Source organism: Mobula birostris, chromosome 2 (assembly GCF_030028105.1).
Source record: "Mobula birostris isolate sMobBir1 chromosome 2, sMobBir1.hap1, whole genome shotgun sequence".
NCBI classification, from domain to species: Eukaryota; Metazoa; Chordata; class Chondrichthyes; order Myliobatiformes; family Myliobatidae; genus Mobula; species Mobula birostris.
The window spans coordinates 188,987,198-189,001,403 of NC_092371.1; the positions used below are offsets into that span (position 1 = coordinate 188,987,198).

Genomic DNA, 14,206 nt, shown 5'->3' on the forward strand with positions numbered 1-14,206 from the left:
TGATAATGCAGAGACAGCTGAGGCCGAGACTGCAAAAAAAAAAGAAAGCTTCCTTCAATAGAAAATATGACGAGTCGTACATAAAATATGGCTTTATTGCAATCGGTGACTTGCACGCTCCAAGCCTCCTGTGTGTGATATGTGGAGACAAGCTGTCTAATGAGGCAATGAAGCCCTCAAATCTGCTTCAGCACCTTGATTCCAATCACCCTGCACTTAAAGACAAACCCGTTGAGTTTTTTGAGCGGAAAAAAGGTGAGCAAGTGGGACAGAAGCAAGTGCTGAGAGCCACCACCTCCACAAACGCTGCTGCTCTGAGAGTGTCGTATTTAGTGGCTAGCCATATTACTAAGGCTAAGAAGCCTTTCACTGTTGGTGAAGAATTGATTCTGCCTGCTGCCAAGACAATGTGCTGTGGACTGTAGGGAGAAGCTGCAGCTAACAAGATGGCACAAGTTTCTCTTTCAGCTACCACAGTCTCAAGGAGAATCAATGACATTGCGGAGGGCATCGAAGCACAGCTGTTGGAATGGCTTACGAGTCTGGTTTCACTACCTGAGTCAAAGAGGTTGCTCTTGAATGCCAGTCTACACACTGTGTCACACACAGGGAAATGCTGGCTAGCCAAAAAATGTCACCTGATCTTAACAGTGTATTGAGTGATGTTGTTGAAGTTATCAATCACATCAAAGCAAAAGCCCTTAACTCACGTCTGTTTGAGCAGCTTTGCGAGGAAATGGATGCAGAGCACAAACGCCTTCTCTTACACACTGAAGTCAGGTGGCTATCAAGGGGGAGAGCCCTGGCCAGGGTGTTTGAGTTAAGAGAGCAGCTACAGAGATTTCTTTCAGGAAAGGGCAGCACACTTCAGTGACGAGGAGTGGATAGCAAAACTCGCTTATCTGTGTGACATCTTCAAACTGCTCAATGAACTCAATTTGTCACTTCAGGGGAGAATGACAACTGTCTTCAAGTTGGCAGATAAAGTGTCTGCTTTCACAGCCAAACAGGAACTTTGGGGACGGTGAGTGGATAGGGGTATATTTGACATGTTCCCAACATTAGCTGGGAATTTGGAAGAGACTGAGGCTCACAGCTGGTGCGTGAGCACCTATCTTCATTGTCGACAGAATTTGAGCGTTACTTCCCAACCACAAATGACCCAAGACGTGCAAAGGAATGGGTCCATGACTGATTTGTGAATGTTCCCAGTGAATCATCCATGTCAGCGTGGGAAGAAGATCAACTCCTGGAGCTGACAAATGACGGTGGTCTAAAAAGTATGTTTGACATAACATCTCTGCTGGCATTCTGGATCAAAGTCAAGGCTGAATATCCTGAGATAGCCACGAAAGCACTGAAAACGTTGCTTCCATTTCCAACATCATATCTCTGCGAAGCGGAGTTTTCTGCAATGAATGCAACGAAAACTAAATTGCGGTATAGACTGGACATAAAGAACCCCTTTATGACTTATAATTGACTTATCACTATATTCATGCAAGGAAAATATGCGCTCTGTTTAATATTAAATTCATTAGATAAGCCCTTTTAGAAACAAAATTGAGTGTATTAGCCACTGATAAGTGACTTATAGTTGACTTATCACCTATATTCCGGTCGTGATTAACCCCCCTCGTCAGCCGGTCCACAAGAATATTGTCAATATTAAACCGGTCCGCGGTGCAAAAAAGGTTGGGGACCCCTGCCATACCCCTGCAACAGCCAATTCAGCCCATTGAGTCTGCTTCACCATTCCATCATGGATTACTCCAGATCCCACTCAACCCCATACACCTGCCTTCTCGCTATATCCTTTGATGCTTCTTGGGCACCAGTATAGTTGAAGCCACTTGAAGCAGGTGGGTACCTTAGACTGAAGAATAGAGAAGTTAAATATCTCAGTGAACACTCCAGCCAGTTGATCAGCAAGTGTCTTTAGTAGTTGGTTAGGTACCCCATCTGGAATGGATGTATTTTGTGGGTTCTCCCTCCTGAAGGCTGCTCGCATGTTGGCCTGAGGTCATAAGATTATTGAGGGATGTGGGAATTTGTGAACTCCCTATATCTCTGTGGTTTTATCCTGGTCTCCCTGTAACTCTGTAGTTCAATCCTGACCTCCCAAGTCCCAAAGATGTGCAGGTTGATAGATTAATTGGCCACCATAAATTGCCCCTTTAATTAATTATATAAGGAAAATAATAAAATCTGGGGGGAATTGATAGGAATTTGGGCAAAATAAAAATAAGTTGAATAGATAGATACTTTATTGATCCCAAAGGAAATTATAGTGTCACAGTAGCATTATAAATGCACAGATATACAAATACTAGAAGAAAAGTAAGAAAGGAAAAAAAAGTTGCCTCAAACAGTTGAACAGGAGGGGGTGATCACTACCTTGGCTATAGGTTGACTTATTATAGAGCCTAATGGCCGAGGATAAAAATAACCTCATATAGCGCTCTTCAGAGCAGCACAGTTGTCTTAGTCTATACTAAAAGTGCTCCTCTGTTCAGCCAAGGTTGCACACAGAGGATGAGAAACATTTTCCAAAATTACCAATATTTTCCATAGGGTCCTTTGTTCTATCATAGCCCACAGTGTGTCCAGTTTGATTCCTACAACAGAGCCAGCCTTTCTAATCAGTTTATTGAGTTTGTTGGCATCACCCGTGTTGATGCCATTGCTCCAGTACACCACCACATAGAAGATTGTACTGGCAGCAGCAGACTGGTAGAACATGTGAAGGAGAGGCCTGCGTACTCCAAAGGGCATCTGTCTCCTCAGGAAATGGAGATGACTCTGGCCCTTCTTGTACACAGCCTCTGTGTTGGTGATCCACTCAAGCCTGTCATCCAGGTGCACCCCCAGGTACATGTAGGTACTAGTCAAAGGGTGATTTGTGTGAACCCAGATCATCAAAAGGTCCATCTCCCATTTTGTACAGTCCTTTGCTTTCCTATGATTTGGTGGTTTATCTGCCTTTTTTATTGGTAGTACTCAGTTGCACAGAATGAAAGATTATTGTATAGATTGATGTTGCCTGGATTATCTTGGGCAAAACTGTGAATAGCTCTCAACTACAGGTCTTCAGTAGTATAGCAAGGTTTGCCTAACCCCATTTCTTCTGATGTATCCCGTGTTTTGTAGACTATTAGTAGCAGCAAAAGAAACGTGCTCCAGCATAATGTGCAAGTTTATGGCCCATGACATGGAATATAGAACAGTATGGGGCTCTTTAGCTCACAATATTGTACTGACCTATATAAACCTTCTACGATCAACCTAACCCTTTTCTCCTACGTAGCCCATAACCTCCATTTTTCTTGTATCCATGTGCCTGTTTAAGAGTCTCTTAAATGTCCCTATTGTATCAGCCTTCACCAATATCCCTGGCAGCGTGTGTGTTCCAGGCACTTACCCCTCTTTGTGCATAAAATACACCTGCCTTCTCACCATATCCTTTGATGATTCTTGGGCACCAGTTTAATTGAGGCCACTTGAAGAAGGTGGGTACCTCAGAATGAAGAATAGAGAGGTTAAAGATCTCAGAAGAAGTCTACAAAACACAGGATACTTCAAAAGAAATAGGATTAGGCATACCCTGCTATACCTACTGCTGAAGACTTGTAGTCAAGAACTATTCAGTTTTGGCCAAGATAATCCAGGCAGCATCAATCTGCATAATAGTCATCCATCCTTTGCAAATAAGTTATCCCCTAAGAACTTGAGTGTTTCATGTAGTATATGTTTTATGTTTGTCGTATACTTACCATCAAACTTGTTGTCTTCAATAATGTTCTATTTATTTTCCTATGTCAGCAGTAATACAACAGGCACTACTGAGAATTTAAAATGTAACTTTGTATCCAATAGTTTGATAGCCTAGTTGTGTGCCTTTATGGTATCTTACTACATGTCCTGAGTTAGAATCCAGCCGGCTCCCCTGCACGCTTTCTGCTGGGTAACGAGCTGGTGATCTATTTGGAAACTCACCTGGCAGAAAGCAATGACAAACTACTGCTTTCCCCACTATGTCAGAGAGGCGTGGAGGGAAATCGTCCACTAACCGGAGAAACTCCGGATGCGACGTACCTTTCCTATTACATGTTTTACAGATAGCTTGTTGGTTCTAATTATGTTTGCTGGTGAAGATTACCCAGTATTCAGTGATTCTGGGGATTGTGCACGGTGAATTAGTTGTTTGGACTGTGAAAATTACATATTAAGATTTGTAAGTATGTTTCACCTTGAGATTAAAAGAACTGTGAATTCTGGAAAGCTAGAGGCAACAAAAACAAACCAATTAATCAGTCTCTGAAACAGTAACAATTTATTGATTTATTTGACCAGTCGTTATAATATGAAGACTATCTTATAAAATAATAACATTTAAAAGTACATTGCCTTGCCTTAATTCCTGGTGGAGTTGTCATGTCAAGCTTTGCACCAGTCTGTTCCATCTGTCGCGGTTGTGTGCCAGAGCCTGAGTCACCGCAAACGTTTTCCCTGTCCATTCTTTAATGTTATCCGTCCATCTTTTCCTCTGTCTGCCTCTCCTTCTTTTCCCCTCCACAGTTCCTTGTAGAACGGTCTTTGCAAGGCCACTGGATCTTGTTACCTGGTCGTACCATCTCAGCTTTCTTTTCTTCACCATTGTGAGAAGGTCTTCATGGGGGCCAATGTGGTGCTAGATGGTCTTGTGGACCTGCTCGTTTGTGATGTGGTCCAAGTATGAGATGCCCAAAATGTTGCGATAGCATCTCATTTCCAATGCCTGTATCCTCCTCTGTAGCTTTGCTGTGAGGGTCCAAGTCTCGCATGCGTACAGGAAGATGGAGAATACCAATGCACGCAGGAATCTGGTCTTATACTTCATGGTGATGTTGCTGTCCCTCCATATTGTCTTGAGTTTGGATAGTGCAGTCATTGTCGTTGCGGTTCTTGCCAGGACTTCTGGTCTTGATCCTTCATCACTGATGATTGCCCCCAGGTATTTGAACTGCTGCACTGTCTCAAGTTTCTGATCATGGACTGAGATGTCTGTTGTGATGGCACCATTGGCATTTGCCATGAGCTTGGTTTCCTTGGCACTTATTTCCATTCCAAAGTTTGTGGAGGCTCTGTCAAGACGGCTGACCATGTTGGCCAGTTCGTCCTCTGTTCCTGCAAGTCCATCAATGTCGTCAGCAAATCTTAGGTTTGTGATGTTCCTCCCTCCGATGCTAACTGTGCCCACATGATCTTCAAGGGCAACACTCATGATCCGTTCCAGGAAGATGTTGAAGAGAGTGGGGGAGAGGAGGCAGCCCTGACGGACTCCTACAGAGGTATGGAACCATTCCCTGATGGTGCCCTGAGCGAGCACTACACTGGTTGCCTTGGCGTAAAGCTGATGGATTGTATGACTCAGCTTCTGCCCCATGTTGAATTTCTTCATGGTGGCCCATAAGGCATCATGCCAGACTCTGTCAAACACCTTCTTGAAGTCTATAAAGATGTGGTAGAACTCTCTCTGGTGCTGAAGGTGTTTCTCACAGAGGGTGTGGAGGTTGAAAATCTGCTCAGTGGTGCTTCTGCCCTTACGAAAGCCTGCTTGTTCCTTGGCAATGATGTCTGCTTGAGGTCTCAGTCTGTTCAAGATGATTCTGAGCATTACCTTGCTTACATGGCTGATCAAACTGATGGTACTGTAATTCTGGCAAAGTTGGAGAATGCCTTTCTTGGGAAGCACAATGATCAACGACTGAGTTCAAGGTGTCGGCCATTCACCTGTCTGCCAGATCTTATTGCAGATGGTGGTAAGCATGTCTATCGTGGCCTCTCCTCCATGCTTCAGCAGTTCAGCAGGGATGTTGTCAACTCCTGCTGACTTCCCCCAATTCAGTGACAATAGACAATAGGTGCAGGAGTAGGCCATTCGGCCCTTCGAGCCAGCACCGCCATTCACTGTGATCATGGCTGATCATCCACAATCAGTACCCCGTTCCTGTCTTCTCCCCATATTCCTTGACTCCGCTATCATTAAGAGCTCTAAGTCTTTCTTGAAAGCATCCAGAGAATTAGCTTCCACTACCTTCTGAGGCAGAGCATTCCACAGATCCACAACTCTCTGTGTGAAAAAGTTTTTCCTTAACTCTGTTCTAAATGGTCTACCCCTTATTCTCAAATTGTGGCCTCTGGTTCTGGACTCCCCCAACATCAGGAACATGTTTCCTGCCTCTAGCGTGTCCAAACCCTTAATAATCTTATATGTTTCAATCAGATCCCTTCTCATCCTTCTAAATTCCAGTGTGTACAAGCCCAGTCGCTCCAACCTTTCAACATATGACAGTCCCGCCATCCCGGGAATTAACCTTGTGAACCTCTGCTGCACTCCCTCAATAGCAAGAATGTCTTTCCTCAAATTTGAAGACCAGGGACGTCACGTGATGACGTGGGATTGAGATGTGTAAATCCAGCTCTCCCGTAAAAAATCAGCAAAGTACCGTTTAAACAAAGCAAAGTTAATAAATACTTTCCGAAAACTACTTATAAACTTTGCAAGACTACTTTACGATATGCCTCGTAAACCGCAACAGAAGAAGTCTGTTGTTGCGAAGTCGCCGCAAGATGGGAAGAAAAAGGGGCCTACTGCAGCGATGGAGCCTCGGATTCAGGTTGGATCTTCTTCGGAGCAGGTGCATTTTATCTCTGGCTTAGAAGAACAGGGAGCAATGGCAGCAGTAGCAGTCTCTAGGAAGAAGATGCCAGAAATGCGCATGCGCAAGGAAGTACACATGCGCAAATCGACCCAACTCAAACTACAAGAACCGACGGCCACTGCAAGTGAAAGTGACTCAGAGTCAGAATTGGATTCCACAGAGAATACAGATGAAGAATAGGAAGAAGGACTGGAAGTAAAGGAGGTGACGGAGACATAGGAGAGGCTTTATTGCAAGTAACGACTGAACTAAGAAAATTAAGAACAGAGCTTAGAGATATGAAGATGTGCTATGATAAAGCTATGAAAAGACAGGACAAAATGGATAAGAAACTTCAGAAGATGGAAAGAACAATGGAGCATATTAATGATGAGTGGAAAAAACAGAAAATAATGTGCTTGTCTGGAACACGGAAAGAAATCGACTCTTGGAGAAAGTGGACATGTTGGAAAATTTTAGTAGACGAAATAATATTAAAGTTGTTGGTCTTAAAGAAGGTATAAAGGGGGACAATCCAATAGAATTTTTTCAAAGATGGATCCTGGAAACTTTGCAAATGAAAGAGGAAGACCAATCAATTGAAATTGAGCGGGCACAGAGAGCTCTAAGACCAAAACCACAAGATGACCAATATCCACGATCAAATTTAATAAAATTCTTAAGATTTCAAGACAATGAAAGGATTTTACAGGCAGCTGCCCAAGCTACCAAGAAGAGAAAAGGGCCATTGATGATAGAAGAACATTTTTTTCTACCCTGACATAAGTTATGAGCTTTTGAAGAGAAGGAAGAAATTTAATCCAGTGAAAAAAGTCCTGTGGGATCACGGTTATCAATTTATATTGCGTTGTCCTGCAACCTTGAAGATTTTTTTGGCTGGTGGAGAAAAAAGATTTTTTGATGATTACCGGAAAGCGGAGGAGTTTGTGCGAGGTTCTTTGAATATTCACCAGATACAAGAATAAACCCAGGGGAGCGAGATGGATTGAAGATGAAGACTGGGTCAAGGAATAGACCTGTTGGATTTTTAAAGGCGGATGAACATAATATTAATTATATGAGGGAGGGGAAGAAAGGTTAAAATTTGAGGAATACTAGTTGGGAATAGTGACATTAATTTTTTTTTATATATATATAATTTTTTTGTTACGGGGGAGCTGGAAGAAATACTGACCAATCGCTACGCTATTAATCTGTACAAGCGTGGCAATAGCCACGACCCGCAAAATGCAGGGGGGTAGTGTTCTGTATCTTTTCATTCACAACATTAGTAGGGGGGTATTTTGTTATTTTTTTTTGTATCATATCTATCTTTTATTTCTTTCTTTTTGCCTGGATGATTGGGAGGGAAACACATAGTAACATGGTGAGGTTTAAAGAGATTCCCCAAGGAACTATGAGAGTTGAGAAGTTAAGTAATGTTTTAGATTGGAGTAGCTTTGTTAAGAATAATGACTAATTTATTGAATTTTTTGAGTTTTAATGTTAATGGGCTTAATGGACTGGTGAAAAGAGAAAGAATCTTAACACATATTAAGAAAATGAAGGTAGATTTAGCCTTCTTTCAGGAAACGCATTTAACAGAACCAGAACATCAGAAATTAAAGAGAGGTTGGGTGGGTAGTGTTGTTGCAGCTTCATTTAATTCAAAAGCAAGGGGAGTAGCAATTTTGATCAATAAAACGTTACCAATTAGAATACAAAATGTAATAACCGATTCTGCGGGGAGATATGTGATTATACACTGTCAACTTTTTTCTGAATTATGGACTTCCATGAATATTTATGCACCAAATGAAAATGATGCAAAATTCATACAAGAAGCTTTTTTGAATTTGGCTGATGCACATGAAAAAATATTAATAGGAGGAGATTGTAATTTTTGCCTAGACCCAGTCTTAGATAGATCAACTAAGGTTGTCACAAGATCAAAGGTAGTAAAGCTAACTTTATCATTGATGAAAGATTTAAATTTGATTGATATATGGAGAAGAATTAATCCTAAAGAAAGAGACTATTCATTCTATTCTAATAGACTCAGAACTTATTCAAGGACAGATCTTTCCTATTATCAATGCATATTCAACACAGAGTGAAAAATATGGAATATAAAGCAAGAATATTGTCAGATCATTCTCCTCTATTAATGACATTAACAATGACTGATAAGGAAGAAGTGGCTTATAGATGGAGATTTAATTCAACATTATTAAAACACCAAGATTTTTGTGATTTTATGAAAAAGCAGATCCAATTTTTTTTGGATACAAACTCTCATTCAGTGGATGATAAATTTATACTATGGGATGCAATGAAAGCATATTTGAGGGGTCAGATAATAAGTTATACGTATAAAATTAAGAAAGAATATATGGCAGAACTAGATCAATTGGAAAAAGAGATTACAAAATTAGAAAAAGAATCTCAAGGACATATGTCAGAAGAAAAACGAAGGCAACTTGTCAATAAGAAGTTACAATATAATACGCTTCAGACATACAGAATGGAAAAAACAATCATAAGAACTAAGCAAAGGTATTATGAGTTAGGTGAGAGAGCACATAAAATTCTTGCTTGGCAGTTGAAAACAGAACAAGCTTCCAAAACAATAAATGCAATTAGAACAAGTGCAAATAAAATTACTTATAAACCTTTAGAAATTAATGAAACCTTCAAAAGTTTCTATTCTGAATTATATCAGTCAGAGTCACAAAATGATGTTAATGAGATGGAAAGGTTTTTATCACAAGTAACTCTTCCAAAATTGAATTCGGAAGAACAGAAGGGATTAGATATGCCTTTTACATTAAAAGAAGTTGAAGAAGCTTTAAGATCACTCCAAAGTAATAAATCTCCTGGAGAAGATGGTTTTCCCCCTGAATTTTATAAAAAGTTTAAAGATTTATTATTTCCTCCCTTTATGGAGTTAATACGTCAAGCAGAAAAAATACATAAACTCCCAGAATCTTTTTCAACAGCGATTGTAATAGTATTGCCAAAAAAAGACAGAGATCCTTTAAATCCAACATCAAATAGGCCTATTTCTTTGTTGAGCACGGATTATAAAATAATAGCAAAAATTTTATCGAATAGATTATCTAAATATTTACCAAAATTAATATATATGGATCAAACAGGATTTATTAAAAATAGACAATTGGCAGATAATGTAACTCGGCTACTCAGTATAATTCATTTAGCACAAAAAAGGGAGGAGATGAGTATAGTAGTAGCCTTGGATGCAGAAAAAGCATTTGATAGATTGGAATGGGATTTTTTATTTACAGTATTAGAAAAATATGGGTTAGGAACATCTTTTATAAACTGGATTAAAATTTTAAATACTAACCCTAATGCTAAAGTAGTGACAAATACTCAAATTTCAACACCATTCCAGTTAAAAAGGTCAACTAGACAAGGTTGTCCATTATCACCTGCTTTATTTGTACTGGCGATAGAGCCATTAGCAGAACTAATTAGAATTGATCCAGATATTATGGGTTTTAGAGTTAAATCAGTAGGAATATAAAATTAATCTTTTTGCTGATGATGTTTTGATTTACTTAACAAAGCCAGAGCATTCGTTATATAAATTATCTTCTAGATTGGATGAATATGGAAAAGTATCAGAGTATAAAATAAATTGGGTTAAAGGGAAATTTTATCTCTTACTAAAGGAGACTATAGCCAATGTCGATTAGCAACCCAATTTAGATGGCCGGTAAATGGCATAAAGTATTTAGGTATAAGACTTGATAATGATGTAAAGAACTTATATAAATTTACTTATTTACCACTATTGAGAAAAATTCAAGAAGATCTTGACAAATGGATGATACTACCAATAACATTAGTGGGTAGAGTCAATGTTGTAAAAATGAATATATTTCCTAGGTTACAGTATTTGTTTCAAACATTACCAATACAATTGCCACAGAAATTTTTTCAAGCGTTAAATAAATGTGTGAGAAAATTTCTTTGGAAAGGTAAGATGTCAAGAATATCATTGGAAAAATTGACATGTAAATTTGAGTTAGGAAGGTTACAACTTCCAAACTTTAAGAATTATTATAAAGCAAATCAACTTAGATTTATTGCATCTTTCTTTGATGATCGAAAACCGGCATGGATTAGAATAGAATTAGATAAGATAGGAGAAAATACACCTGAAGATTTTATATATAAATGGGAATCTAAATAGATACGGGAAAGGAAAGAATCTCCTATATTAAAACATTTGATTGATCTATGGAATAAGATAAATGTTGATAATGAAATACAGAAATCTTTATTAGCAAGGAGACCTTTGTTCCAAAACAGACTTACTCCTTTTACAATGGATAATCAACTTTTATATAATTGGTACCAAAAAATGGATTAGATCTGTAGGAGACTGTTATGAACGAGGTATATTGATGTCATTTGAACAACTAAAGAATAAATATTAAATAGCAAATAACACTTTCTTTTGTTACTTTCAATTAAGGGCTTACTTAAAGGGCAAACTGGGTCAAAAAATGTTTTTGCCAAAACCTAATGAAATTGAAATTTTAATTCAAGAAGGAAAAATTAAAAAAATTATTTCTTGTATGTATAATTTGATTCAAAAACAGACAATTAAACAAGGAATCCACAAGTCAAAACAAAAATGGGAAACGGATCTGAATATTAATATTGATGAAACAAATTGATCAAGACTGTGTCTTGACAGTATGACAAATACAATAAATGTTCGACTTAGGTTAGTACAATACAATTATTTACATCAATTATATATCACACCACAAAAAATAAATAGATTAAATTCAAATCTATCTGATCAATGCTTTCGGTGTAATCAAGAAATTGGTACTTTCTTGCATTCTACTTGGTCTTGTTCTAAAATTCAACCGTTTTGGATAAATTTAAGAGTTTTATTTGAACAAATTACTGGAACTCAATTTCCATATAACCCTGTATTATTTCTATTAGGTGATATTGAAGGGATAAAACTGAAACTTAAATTGAATAAATATCAGAAAGAATTCATAAAAATTGCACTGGCAGTAGCTAAGAAGGCTATAGCAGTTACTTGGAAATCCGATTCGTATTTAAGTATGAATCGTTGGAACAATGAAATGGTTAGTTCTATTCCACTCGAAAAAATTACTTATAATTTAAGAGATAAATATGAAACATTTTTGAATATATGGCGCCCTTATTTACAAAAGATAGGATGGCATATTTAGTTGCTCCGATGATAAAGATCTTGGTCCCTTGGGGAAAGTAATAAATAAACATACTAAATTTATTTTGAATCCCATGGAACATGTGGAAACCTTCCAATATCCAGGCGGTTCTCTTTTTTTTCTTCTTTCTTTCTTTCTTTCTTTTCTTTTTAGGTAGGAGTATATATCGGGGGGAAGGGCTAAGGGGGAGGGGGAGGGGGGAGGGTAGATATCATCTTTTCATGTATTCACTTTGAAAACTCAATAAAAATTATACTAAAAAAAAATTTGAAGACCAAAACTGTACACAGTACTGCAGGTGTGGTCTCATCAGGGCCCTGTACAACTGCAGAAGGACCTCTTTGCTCCTATACTCAACTCCCCTTGTTATGAAGGCCAATTTTCAGTGACTGATGAACAAGGACACCTAGACCTCGTTGTACTTCCCCTTTTCCTAACTTGACACCATTCAAATAGTAATCTACCTATCTGCCTAGTAATTTGCCAGTGATCGTATAGTCATCCTCATTGGAAGATTCCTGTACATTCAGCACGCTTGGATTCCCTTTGCTCTGGTAGTTGTACAGTTCTGAACAGTACTCTGTCCACCCTTCCATTTATTTCCTTTTCTTCTGTGAGACTTCTGCCATTTTTGTCTTGGATAGTGTTTACTTTGGCTTGTTTTTCTTTGGTAAGATCTTTCACCAGTTGGAATGCCTTCTTTGTGTTGTTGTTGGAGAGGCTGTCTTCAATGTCCTCACATTGTTTGGCTACATTACAATAAGTTATAATGTTAAAATTATAATGGGAAATGTTTCTTTGTACTTTAATGTGTATATTAGAATTTGCTATTCTTCCCTACTGTTTAATCTTAATCAAGTAAGTAAAAATCTAAAATAAAAACTGAAGTGTGAACGAGTTAACCAGATAGATTGGAATACAAACCAATTAATAGAATTGATTTGTCATATTGAATTTATTCTTTCTTTTTCATTATAAGCCTTCCATTCATCATTTAAACTAATAATCTTTGCTATTCTTTCAGCTGGAGGCCATGTTAGCAGAGAGCCTTCAGTGTGAGACCAATAGAGCTACTAAATCCACACAAAACATTTACAGAGCATTTCAAATAACTGAAGCACAATATTTTGGACAAGAAGAATAATCCTTTACTAAACACATAACAAAAAATGATGAACGTGTGTTTAAGATTTGCGTGCACTCACAAGCACGCAGATTTGGGTACTGACCCTCCTCACCCACCCTCCACTTGACCCTTCGCACCCATAATCTTCTTTGTTCTTGAACCATTTTCAAGATTCGAGATTCAAAAAACTTTATTGTCATTCTAACCGTACATCAGCTCTGCAGGGCAGAATGAGACAGCATTTCTCAGGAGCAGTGCAATCATAACATAACAAACGCAACACTAAATAATAAACATAACAATAAATAGTAAAACACAACAGCCACATGTCAGTTAAAATCAAATTATAAGTGTCAAGTGCAAGTTAAGTGTCCAAAGCAGAGTCAGGTAGAGCAGCTATTTAGCAGTCTGACTGCCTGTGGGAGGAGCCTTGTGGTTTTAGTTTTGATGCTCCTGTAACGTTTGCCTGATGGCAGAAGAACAAAGAGTTCATGGAGAGGGTGTGAGGGGTCTTTAATGATGCACCGTCTCTTCTGGAGGCATCGACTCTGAAAGATGTCTTGGACAGAAGGTAGGGAGACCCCAATAACCTTCTCTGCTCCCCTAACCACCCTCTGCAAGGCTTTTTTGTCGACAACACTGCAGCTGGAATACCAGGTTGTGATGCAAAAGGTCAGCACACTCTCAACCATACCTCTGTAGAATGTAGTTAAGATGTTAGTGGGGAGTGATGCTTGTTTAAGCTTCCTCAGAAAGTGCGATCTCTGCTGGGCCTGTTTCACAATCCCAGTGGTGTTCCTGGACCAGGTGAGATTGTCCGAGATCTGCACCCCAAGGAACTTGATGTTTTCCACTCTCTCCACTGTGGAGCCGCTGATGCTGAGGGCTGTGTGCTCAGGCTGAGACCGCCTGAAATTGACGATCATCTCCTTGGTTTTGGTGACATTAAGCATCAACTTTTGTAGATCTTCCTCCTACTCTTCCATGGACCTCCTGCCTTTAGCTGTCTGGGAGCTCTTTTCCCGTTCTTCTCATTTAGCATTGCTCCACTTACCTGACCTATTCTTGCCTTCATTCTGGCTGCTGGTCCCTGAGCTACAATGAGAATCGATGGGAGTTGCAAGTTCCAGTGGTATATGGAACTTGCA

General features: G+C 39.0%; 1 protein-coding gene across 1 annotated transcript in view; it reads left to right on the forward strand.

The window, feature by feature from the left end:
• LOC140193965 (arf-GAP with SH3 domain, ANK repeat and PH domain-containing protein 2-like) overlaps positions 1-14,206 on the forward strand; it is a 268,459-nt gene that overhangs the window by 101,145 nt on the left and 153,108 nt on the right. The gene's annotated exons all lie outside the window — the stretch shown is intronic.